This window comes from Cnephaeus nilssonii, assembly GCF_951640355.1.
Source record: "Cnephaeus nilssonii genome assembly, chromosome: 13".
NCBI lineage: Eukaryota > Metazoa > Chordata > Mammalia > Chiroptera > Vespertilionidae > Cnephaeus > Cnephaeus nilssonii.
The window spans coordinates 51262175-51273003 of NC_137084.1; the positions used below are offsets into that span (position 1 = coordinate 51262175).

The 10829-nt window shown below is 43.4% G+C and overlaps 1 pseudogene across 1 annotated transcript; it reads left to right on the forward strand.

Moving 5' to 3' along the window:
* Positions 1 to 2554: 2554 nt before the first annotated feature.
* On the forward strand, positions 2555 to 3086 carry LOC307110387 (ferritin light chain-like; annotated as a pseudogene). Its single transcript has one exon. The product of its transcript is annotated as a ferritin light chain-like (transcript).
* Positions 3087 to 10829: the final 7743 nt, after the last annotated feature.

Genomic DNA, 10829 nt, shown 5'->3' on the forward strand with positions numbered 1-10829 from the left:
TTATTCATCAGGAGGCTTTATGTGCCAAGGCAGGATTCACCGACTTAAATGACTTAATGTCAGTTGTTACAAAAATAGTTAATTTAATAGCTGCTCACCCCCTTCACAAGCGAGAATTTTCGGCACTTTTACTGGAGGTTGATTCCACCTCTGGATCTGGTGGAAATAAAGGTTTAGACAGGGAAACACTTTTGTGTCCAGTACAATTTATGGATCCAGAGAGAAAAATTTTATATGTATAAAAGGAAAATGTTGATATGTGACAGAAAGGTGAGTCCAAAATAGTGTGCCAACTGAAGAGAGCCAAGTGATTGATAAGAGCCAAAGAGGGCCCTGGGGAGCGAGGAGTGGTGGACTGGAGCAAGCCCATGATGATGCTCAAATTAACTTCGGAGACCCAGAGCCAATCCTTTTGTATCCTCCTACTATGTGTTTGAGTAGGTGGGCCCAGAATAGTTAAAAGTACAGAATTATGTGGACACTGTTACCTTCCCCAGTGACCAAACAAAATTTGGACCAAGACTGTGTAAACTTGGGAGTGACCACCCTTTCCCAGACAGGAATATTAGCTCTAGGCGGACTTAGCTTGACAAAGAGAATAAATTCAATCAGTTGTCGGACACCTGAACAAACAGAATGTGCCAGGGTGTCTTCACCTGCTTTCTGATGTCACAGTTGGGGAAAGGACAGATAATAAGGACTAACGATTATTTGCACTTACTAGTACAACAGATGGAGAACAGGAAGCTTGGATGCAACTGCCTCAACCCTGTCAGAACTTGCAGCTGCGGAACGTGGACACCTGAGAGCATGTGATTTCAACTGTTTCACAGAGGAACCCTTCAGAGTAATGGTGCCCAGTAGGCCATTTCATAAAGCAGACAGCAGCAGAGCTCTTGCGGCTGGAGTGAGGCTATGAGGTCTGCAAGGCCAGCTGCTCAGCCCCCTCCTTGTCCCTCGCGGTTGGTAGGGATAGGGAGAGGGGAGCAGGCGTGGAGAGAGAGCTGGGAAAAGGATGCAGAGGTTGTGGTTCATAAAGAGAAACCACAATGCTGCAGAGCATGAAGGGATTGGATAGTCTTTCCAGGTTTTATATGTCAAAACAATGGTGAATGAGAATGATCAGGAATGAATAATAGCTGGCTGCCAGGATCCTCCTTAACCATGGTGATTATCTCCCAGCCAAAGTCAACAGGCAGCAGACTGATAAGAGACACATCAGTTCTGCTCACAATTCATTTAGAGCTTTTTCTTTTTAAATGTGGAAGCCAATTTATTCAGACTTTCAGGTTTCTAGTCAGCAGAGGGACATTTGCCCCTAATCCCTCATCCTCTCTGACTTCTCAGAAACAGGGAGGAAAAGGTGCCAAACCAGCTGGTCAGAAAGGTCTGAGTTCACATAGAACCTTCTTTCAAAAGCTTTGGAAACAGAAGCCTGTGTAACTGCATTCACCTGTGGCCAAGCACCTTCAGAGTCCCCATCTGCCACCACACTCCTGCTATGGGCAACTGCTTCCCAGCTACAGTGGGTGCCAAGCTTCAGACTACAGAGAGGGAAATAACCCGTTACCATTTATCACCTGTCGGAAATTCAGACTCCACTTGTCCTGAACAGCACAGCCAGACACACAAAAATCAACCACCGGTCAGAGGACAGGGGGACATGAAGGAGAGACAAGGTGCCTGTAATCCACTTACAGGGAAGAAGACGGGAACGTAACAGAAATGTTTCGAGACTCTCTTCCTGTCCTTGAACTAAACAGGAAGGCAAAGTCTTCCATGTGTGTCGCTCATTAAGAATAAAAAGATCTGGCTGAGGGTCTCCATTCTACCCCGTAATGGTGTGACTTCTGGAAACTTACTCAATTCTTCTAAAACCTGGTTCCTTCACCTGTAGAAGGAGGATAATATGAACACCTGCTTCTAGGTTTTTGGGAAGGTCAACTAAGAAATGTGATGAGCTTTATGATCTATAAAGCACTGTGTATGTGATTATTAAGAATGTCTAAAGGCTTTCTGGAGATGATCTGAGTATGTTTATCACTTTGCCATCCCCCGGTCTCTGCTCCTTCCTGTGTATGACCATGTTTGCCCAGTGTGACTGAAGGAGTCAGTGACTTCAGCTCTGCCAGGGATGACAGCTCAATTAAATGACCACAGGAGGGTGCAAGGCACAGCACAAGGCTTTACAGGTTCCTAGGCTGGGGTCCCAGTACTGCCTGCCGCTTACCAGCTGGGTGACTTCTGATACAATATTGATCTCCAAGTTTCTGTATAAGACAGGGCTAATGGTACACACCTTTGAAATAATTTAAGTGACTCACTGTCTAAACTGCCTAGTTTATCATAGTGTTAGATAAAGTAAATCTGGATGGTCCCGGATCTGTCTCTTGCTTCAACAGTGTTTGGACCAAACAGACCCAGGGACGCCCCTTCTTCTAGCCTCCGACCACTCTCCAGCATCTTATCCAGTCACCACCTTTGGAACCACCTCCGAGACAGGCCAAGACAACGGGGTTTTTTTTCTACCTTAACTCCTTATTGCCGAACAACCATGAGCTCCCAAATTCGTCAGAATTATTCCACTGAGGTGGAGGCTGCCATCAACAACCTGGCCCCTACACCTACCTCTCTCTGGGCTTCTATTTCAACCACAATGATGTGGCTCTGCAGGGCCTGGGCCACTTCCTCTGCGAGTTGGAGGTGAAGAAGCGCGAGGGCTCCAAGCGGCTCTTAAAGTTGTAAAACCAGCGCGGTGGCCGCATTCACTCCCAGGACGTGCTGAAGCCTCCCCAGATGAGTGGCCAAAACTCAGGGCACATGGAAGCCGCCCTGGCCTTGGAGAAGAACCTGAACCAGGCGCTTTGGGAGCTGCAGTCTCTGGGTTCCACATGCGCAGACCCTCATCGCTGTGACTTCCTGGAGAACCACTTCCGGGGTGAGCAGGTGAAACTCATCAAGAAGATGGGCGACACCTGACTCACCTCCGCAGGCTGTCAGGCCCCCAGGCTGGGCTGGGAGAGTATCTCTTCGAAAGGCTCACCCTTAAGCACAGCCAGGAGCCTTTGGAGCCCAGAGGCCTTTGAGGGGCCCCTCTGCATTCCCCTGGCTTTTGCCTGAGCCTCTCTCCAAAATCCCTAGACATTCTTTTAACCACCACGAAGCCCACTCTCATGGACCAAATGGAAACGATAACGTTTTTTGCAGGAAAAAACAAAAAACAAAACAAAACAATGAGTATATTATTGCTTGCCAAGTTCACCAAAACAAAACATCTAGAAATTCATATACCTGTAATAGGAAGGCAGACTTAACAAACTACCATTTCATATTTTTTAATTGCTCCAATCTTCCCCAAAATATGCCTAGTACATAGAAGGAAACCAATAAATAGTCATTTCATTTTAACTGCACATGACCACTGTGGGTCCTCCTAAAGACCCAATTTTTCTTGATGAAAAGTCCCAGGTACATTCCCATATAGACTACAAGCTCCATGAGAGTAGAAACTGCACCTGCTTCATTCATAGTTCTGTCTTCAGTACCCAGCATGTCGGTGCCTACTACATAGTGGGTGCCCAGTAAATGGCTGTTGAATGAATAAATTAGTAGTGAGTGATGAAATAAAGGTCCTACAGCTCAGGTCCAAAACTCCATTGTCATCTCCAGAACATCTCCCTGTACTTTTCTGGGGGGAGGCTTAGAGCTGTTCACTTCCTTTAGCAGTGCCTAGTTGGCAGACAGAAACTGCTAGCTTCATTGCCCTGGCCCAGCCGACTGGGCTCCGCCCTCCATGGCTCACCTTGGGTTGGGAAGAGAATGAGAAGGGCAACTATAGATCACTGTTTCATTGAAGGGGACAACACTTGCTTCCGCAAAGAAAATATCTTCTTTAGTCACCTTCACCTCAGCTCAGTAGAGTTCCCCACCAGCCAGCTTTGTCCCCAGCCTCTTTCTCCTCGGTCTCAGGAAGCCAGGAGCCAGGGCCCACTCCCTCTTTTCTGGTGTGTGGTCTGAGTTTCAATTCTGTCTGGCAGACAGTATGGAGGACTCCAGGTCAGCAGGGTCATCAGAATGCTAAGCGCAAATCTGATTGATGAGCAAGTGTCAGAGGGAATGAATGGGAGCCTTAATTAATGACTTCTGCCCTGTTTCAAAGAAAGGTTCCCTTACACCCAGTCCTTGCTTTTCTCTGAAGAAAAAAAAAAAAATGGGGTGGGGTGAGGAACTGAGGAAGAAAAGGAGGGAAAAACACCCCTATAATCCAAAGTTTTCTAAACAACATAAAGGAGACTTCAAAGACAGACATGGTCGGTTTTTTATGTGCGAGACCGGTTCAGTGATTCTCCCCTCTCTTTGTTTCCATGGACAGCTAGGCTCCATTCCAAAGCTAAAAAATAAAAGGCCACATTGTTCTGAGGGGAGCTAGCCTTTACAAGAAATTTCCTCCTCGCCACTGGGAGAAATTAACTGCCTCAGCCCTGGGTGTCCCGGGAGCATTGCTCCCAGGATGGCTCAGCAGGCCCGCCTCCCACTCCCACTCGGCTCACTCTTACCAGAAAATAAGCACAGTCCACCTAGTCTACCCAAAGGGCATGGAAAACTACAGGTGTGTTGAAAGATCACAAATCAGCATGATAATGTGTAAACAGGTCTGATCAAGGTTCATGTGCAACAAAGAGGCAACATTAGGTTATAGAAGAATTCCTAGAAGAGGAGGTGCCTAAACTGAAATTTATGTTCGGAAATATTGGTTTCAATTCAGCATTCAATATCTGTCACGTGCCTGGTTATGGAGCTGGCTGCTGCAATAGACTATAAAGACAGTTCAGCAAGTCACTTAAACTCTGCTCTTAGAATCCTCTCCTACAAAGTGGATTTCCTAATATCTACTTCCAGGGATTGCTGAGAAAGCAAAAAAATAAAATAAAATAAAAAATAAGAGAACATAGGTATAATTCTTATACAGCACTTGGCATTCAGAAATTAATCAATGATAGTTTAGAAAAGGGGTGGGGATTTAGTCTCTTCCTGGAGACCCTCCCAGCCTAATGAGAACATGAAAAAACTAAGTAATTACATTGTCTTAGTCAGTTCTAGCTGCTATAACAAATTAGCATAGATTGTGTGTCTTATAAACAACAGAAATTTACTTCTCACAGGTCTGGCAGCTGAAGGCCAAGGTCAGCATGCCAGCATGGTCAGAACCTGGAAGGCCCTCTTCCGGGTTACAGACTGCTGCCTTCTCACTGTGTCTTCATTCGTGAGGGCCCCACACTCATGATGTAATCACCTCCCCAAAGCCCCAAGTTGGCAACAGATTGGATGGACATGAGGTTGAGGGCAGAGGAAGAAGTCAAAGATGCCTGAGGGTGGGCATGGTGGCAGGAAGATGGCAATGCTCCAAATCAATCTCATGGGGAACAAGGCAGGGCCGTTCATTCAAAGCACAGGTGAAAAAGCAGACTGAGTGGATGCATAAAGCCAATCCAATAGTGCATTTACATGCTCGCATGCTTCTGGAAGTGATGAGCTGTGGGGAGGACATGTGGCTGGCTTTGGCCTACCAGCCTCAAATTATAGCAGACCCCATCTCTGTGGTTCCATCACTTTTATGAATTACTGTTGAAACCCTCATCAGATATTCCTCTAGCAACTTTGACACACTTGCTGTCAGTTTAAAGATCAGAAAGCTGGAACAATGAATAGCCAGTTACTGAAAAATGATAGGTTTGTTTTAATTAAGTTAATTGACTTAAATTATTGTGTTTGAGTTAAGTTCCAGGGATTCAGGCTGCTGAATTTCATGAAAACACCTGAAACTAGTAAGTCAAATTGTTTTCCACCCTGGCTGGGTAGTTTAGTTGGTTAGAGCTTTATCCCAATACGCCAAGGTTTCGGGTTTGACCTCCGGTCAATGCACATACAAGAGGCAATCAATGAATGCATCAATAGGTGAAACGACAAGTTGATGTCTCTCTCTCTCTCTCTCTCTCTCTCTCTCTCTCCTCTCTCTCTCTCTCTCTCTCTCTCAAATAAATAAATTTTAAAAAAATAAATATATAGTTAAATTCAGAATACTCATCTTGTAATGGTAATAGGTAAATCACTTATAACTCTAATGTGAACATTAAAACACAAAAGCATTAAAAATAATTTTAAGTACAGTAGTTTTTTAATGGATACACAATGATTTTCTGAGGCCAGCATTACGCTGATACCACAACCAAATGAGGACAATACAAGAAAAGGAAATCACAGCTCTGGCTGGTTGCTCAGTGGTTTGATCATCGGCTTTAGGATCAAAGGGTCCTGGGTTTGATTCCTGGTCACAGGCACACACCTCAGTTGCAGGCTTGATCATCGGCCCCAGGTGGGGAGCCTGCGGGAGGCAGCCAGTCGATGTGTCCCTCTCACATCGATATTTCTCTGTCTTTCTCTCTCTCTTCCACTCTCTTTGAAAATTAATGGAAAAATATCCTCGGGTGAGTATTAAAAAAACAAATTAGAAAGGAAAAAGGAAAACTTCCTCTATTTGCAGATGATATGGTAATATATATAGTAAAATCCTAAAAACTCCACCAGAAGACTGTAAGAAGTAATCATCAATTTCAGTAAATTTGAAGGATATAAACTCAACCTAAAAAAGTCATTTTATTTCTATACACTAACAAGGAACTATCAGAAAGAGAAATTAAGAAAACAAGTCTATTTACTAGTATATTAGCATCAAAAACAATAAAATATTTAGGAATAAACTTAGCCATAAAATTCAAATAGCTATACACTGTAAGAGCCTTATAAACGAAACTAAAAAAGATACAGGATATATGTAAAAGATATTCCATGCTCATGAACTGGAAGAATTAATATTGTTAAAATTTTTGTATTATTTAAAGCAATCTACAGGATGTAATCCCTATCAAAATTCCAATGGCATTTTTCACAGAAATAGGACAAATAATCCTAAAATGTGCATGGAACCACAGAAGACTTCAAATAACCAAAGCATTTTTTAAAAAGAACAATGTGAAGGCATCACACTTTCTAATTTAAAATTATATCACAAAGTTATAGTAATCAAAACAGTATGGTACTAGTATAAAAACAAATATATTAACCAGTGAAACAGAATAAAGCGTTCAAAAATAAACCCACACATTATGGTAAACTGATCTTCAATAAGGGTACCATGAATACACAATGGGAAAAGGGTAGTCTTTTCAATAAATGGTGCTGGTAAACTGGATAGCCACACGCAAGAGAATAAAATTGGACCCCTATTTTATACCATACACTAATTTAAACTCAAAATAGATTAGAAACTGCCCTAACCGGTTTGGCTCAGTGGATAGAGTGTCGGCCTGTGGACTGAAGGGTCCCGGGTTCGATTCCGGTCAAGGGCACGTACCTTGGTTATGGGCACATCCCCAGTAGGGGGTGTGCAGGAGGCAGCTGATCGATGTTTCTAACTCTCTATCCCTCTCCCTTCCTCTCTGTAAAAAATCAATAAAATATATATATTTTTTAAAATAGATTAGAAACTTAAAACTAAGGCCTGAAACGGTAGAACTCCTAGAAGAAAACATAAGGGAAATGTTTCTTGGCATTGGCCTTGGCAATGATTTCTTTGATGTGACACCAAAAGCAAAAGTGACAAAAACAAACATAAACAAGTGGGACTACATCAAACTAAAAAGCTTCTGCACAGCAAAGGAAACCATCAGCAAACTGAAAAGGCAGCCTATGGAATGAGAGATATATACTGAGTGGCCAGATTATTATGATCTCTGAATGGATAATAATCTGGCCACTCAGTGTATATCCTATATAATCCTACATAATAAAAGGCTAATATGCAAATTATCCCCTCGACCAGAAGTTCGACCAGCAGGCAGGCCAGCCAACCACCCATGTCCCCTCCCCCTGGCCAGGCTGGCCGGACCCCACCCATGCACGAATTCTAATATATATATACAGTATATATACACTGAGTGGCCAGATTATTATGCGTTCAGAGATCATAATAATCTGGCCACTCAGTGTATATGCAAATCATATGACTAATAAAGGGTTAATGTTGAAAATATTTAAGAAACTCCTACAAACAGCAAAAAAACAACCCAAATGAAAAATGGGCAAAGGCCTGAATAGACATTTCTATAAAGGAGAAAATATTTAAAAATCATAACATTAAGAGTTCAATTAAAACACAAGCCATGGAGATACATGCTTGCAACCTTTCTCCACAAGAGTTCCTTGAAAAAGTTAAATTATTACAGAAAATATTTTGAATTATTTTTTTTTAAAATATTTTTCAAAATGATAGTGCATAGCTAGGATCATTTCTGGATGCAATGGAGAAAAACTAATTCATTACAAACAATAGGTACTTTAAGCACTGGATCATAATGCTTTCCTGAAATACATGAGAAAGACTTGAATAGGAGAGCCTGAGGAAGAGAGAAATAAAAAAAATAAAGGAAATCTGAGTTTCCGGCTGGGGACAAGAGGAGCTGGAAGTTCTATTTACTGAAACAAGAAACACAATAGTCCACTCACACCCCTCTGTGTGTGGAAAGTTCTGCCACATCTAGACTGCTACTTCTTGTCCTTTCTCCTTAATCTGCTTGGATGTCCCACAGCACTGTCATTCCTCAAGTCCCCAAACCAAGTTCTCATTTTCCATTCCCTACATCCCCTTCCTACCCTCAGTTGATTGGACTTGACCCTGGAGATGACAGTAGTCAGTGTTTTGTCACCACCAATTCAAGGGCAGGGTCTATGCAGATGTACCTGTAATCTCACACAGTATCTATCACAGGCAGGTGCTCCATACGTACATATTGAGTGATAATTAGGAATGCATTTATGATGATGATGATTAAACTATTTGAGACTTTTTTTTAGCAAGAAAATGACTTAAGATTTGTATTTAAAAGGATTACTGTGGCTGCAGTGTGCAAAATCTCCTGTAGCAGGTTTTCTCAACTACAGCACTCCTGATATTGGAACCGGTTAATTCTTTGCTCTGGGGGCTTTCCTGTGCTTTGCAGGGTGTTTAGCAGCATCCTTGGCCCCTCCCCACTAAGTTCCAGTAGCACTTCCCTCCCCAATTATCACATCCAAAAATGCCACTCAAGATTTTGGCAATGTTCTCTGGGAACCAAAATTGCCCTTGGATGAGAACCACTGTCCTAGAGGGAAAAGAAGATAACGATCAGTCAGCCCATTCACTGGATAATGTTATAGAAGGAAGAAAAGTACACTTACATTGATGAAAAGTCTATGTGCTGGAATTTCACATATGGTTTCATATTTTAAAAAGGGATATGAGATAAGAGAGCCCCACTCCCACACCACTTGCCCCCTGAAATCTCTTCAGGGTTACCTGAGGTCAAGCCCCCAAATGATTAAACCCTAGAACAGACACCATCCCTTTCCCTGGCCCCACTTGAATGCAGTGAAGTCTAATTCCCACGCCATGTCAAAGAGGAGTGTTTGACACTGCTTCCTGGATATTAATTTGTTATTCTAGAGAGGCCACCAAATCAATTTCCAGTCGGTTCCAAGGATGAATACGCAGAGGTTCTTTGACATAAGCTGGTCAAACTCCAGGACTTGGGTGTGTCTTCCTTTGTCCAAGCCCTCAGCCACCTGTGGAGAGCCTCTCCCTGAGGACCATACAAGAGCTGGGCTAAAACCTGAATGCCGAATGCTGGAGCTGGTCTGTTTTTCTGGTGAGGTCCAGCTCAGAGGGCCCCGGCAGGTGCCTCCACAGTCACTCAGCAGTCTGGGGACTTGGTTTGCTCTTCTCTGCTCCCACCGACACCCGCTGGTTACTGCTGGTATTAATAACATAAACAGCAGGAGGCTTCGCACCAGAATCAGGGCTGTCTGGATAATTATCTAGTGGCCAAGGACTAGTCAGTAAATTACTCTGTGACCTGGGAATTCAGCAGGTTACACCATCACTCAGGCCTGCTCACTTTATTACTCTCCCCTCCTGCTGCACAGACATTTATTTGTCTTGCTTATATTCAGAGCATTGATTTCATGCCTTTTTGTTTTCCGTCTTGGAGGTGAGAAGTAGCCCCTTTGGGGAGACCGGTTCTCAGGTCAGTGGGATGGCGGCAATGGCGTGTGGAGGGGGAATATTGGAGATTTTGTTTTCTGCGATCATTTAGCGTCCGCCCAGCACATCAGCACCTGCTCCCTGTGGCACTCCCAAGCATATTTGAATTTTTCTGAGTTGTGACACTTCCTAATGTTAGGATGTACTACCCCTGGTCTCTCCTATTTGGACATGTTTTCTGAAATATGTTGTGACACGTTTTTTTCCATAGCTTGAAGCAAACAGCCTGCACCTGCAGAAGATAAGATGACAAGAAACACTCCCCAACGGATTCGGGCACTCCCCTCTGCCTGACTGAGTTGTGCACCCACCAGATATCCTGCTATCTTCAAAGACGTCCTGTTGTTCAGGCAGCTTCCCCAGCTGACTGATGCAACCCTGACCCAGTCCCTATGTAGGGGGACTTAAACTCTCCCAAGGGGCTGACACTGACACACTGGTCCCAGCCCACTGTGAGAAAATGCAATAAAATTTCTTAAACTCACAATGTCTTGGCCTGGCTCCTGTTGGCCCAGACCTAAATCTAGTAAACTGCCTTTACAAGTAACCTTGCATATTGGAGAAAATAAATTTAAAAATCTCACCACTCCCACCTCACACACTACACTTGAGCTACATCAAATGGGAATGGCACATTCAATGGAATTTTCCCAAATGCAGTATCTGAGGACTATACAGTATCTGTCCTTCAGGC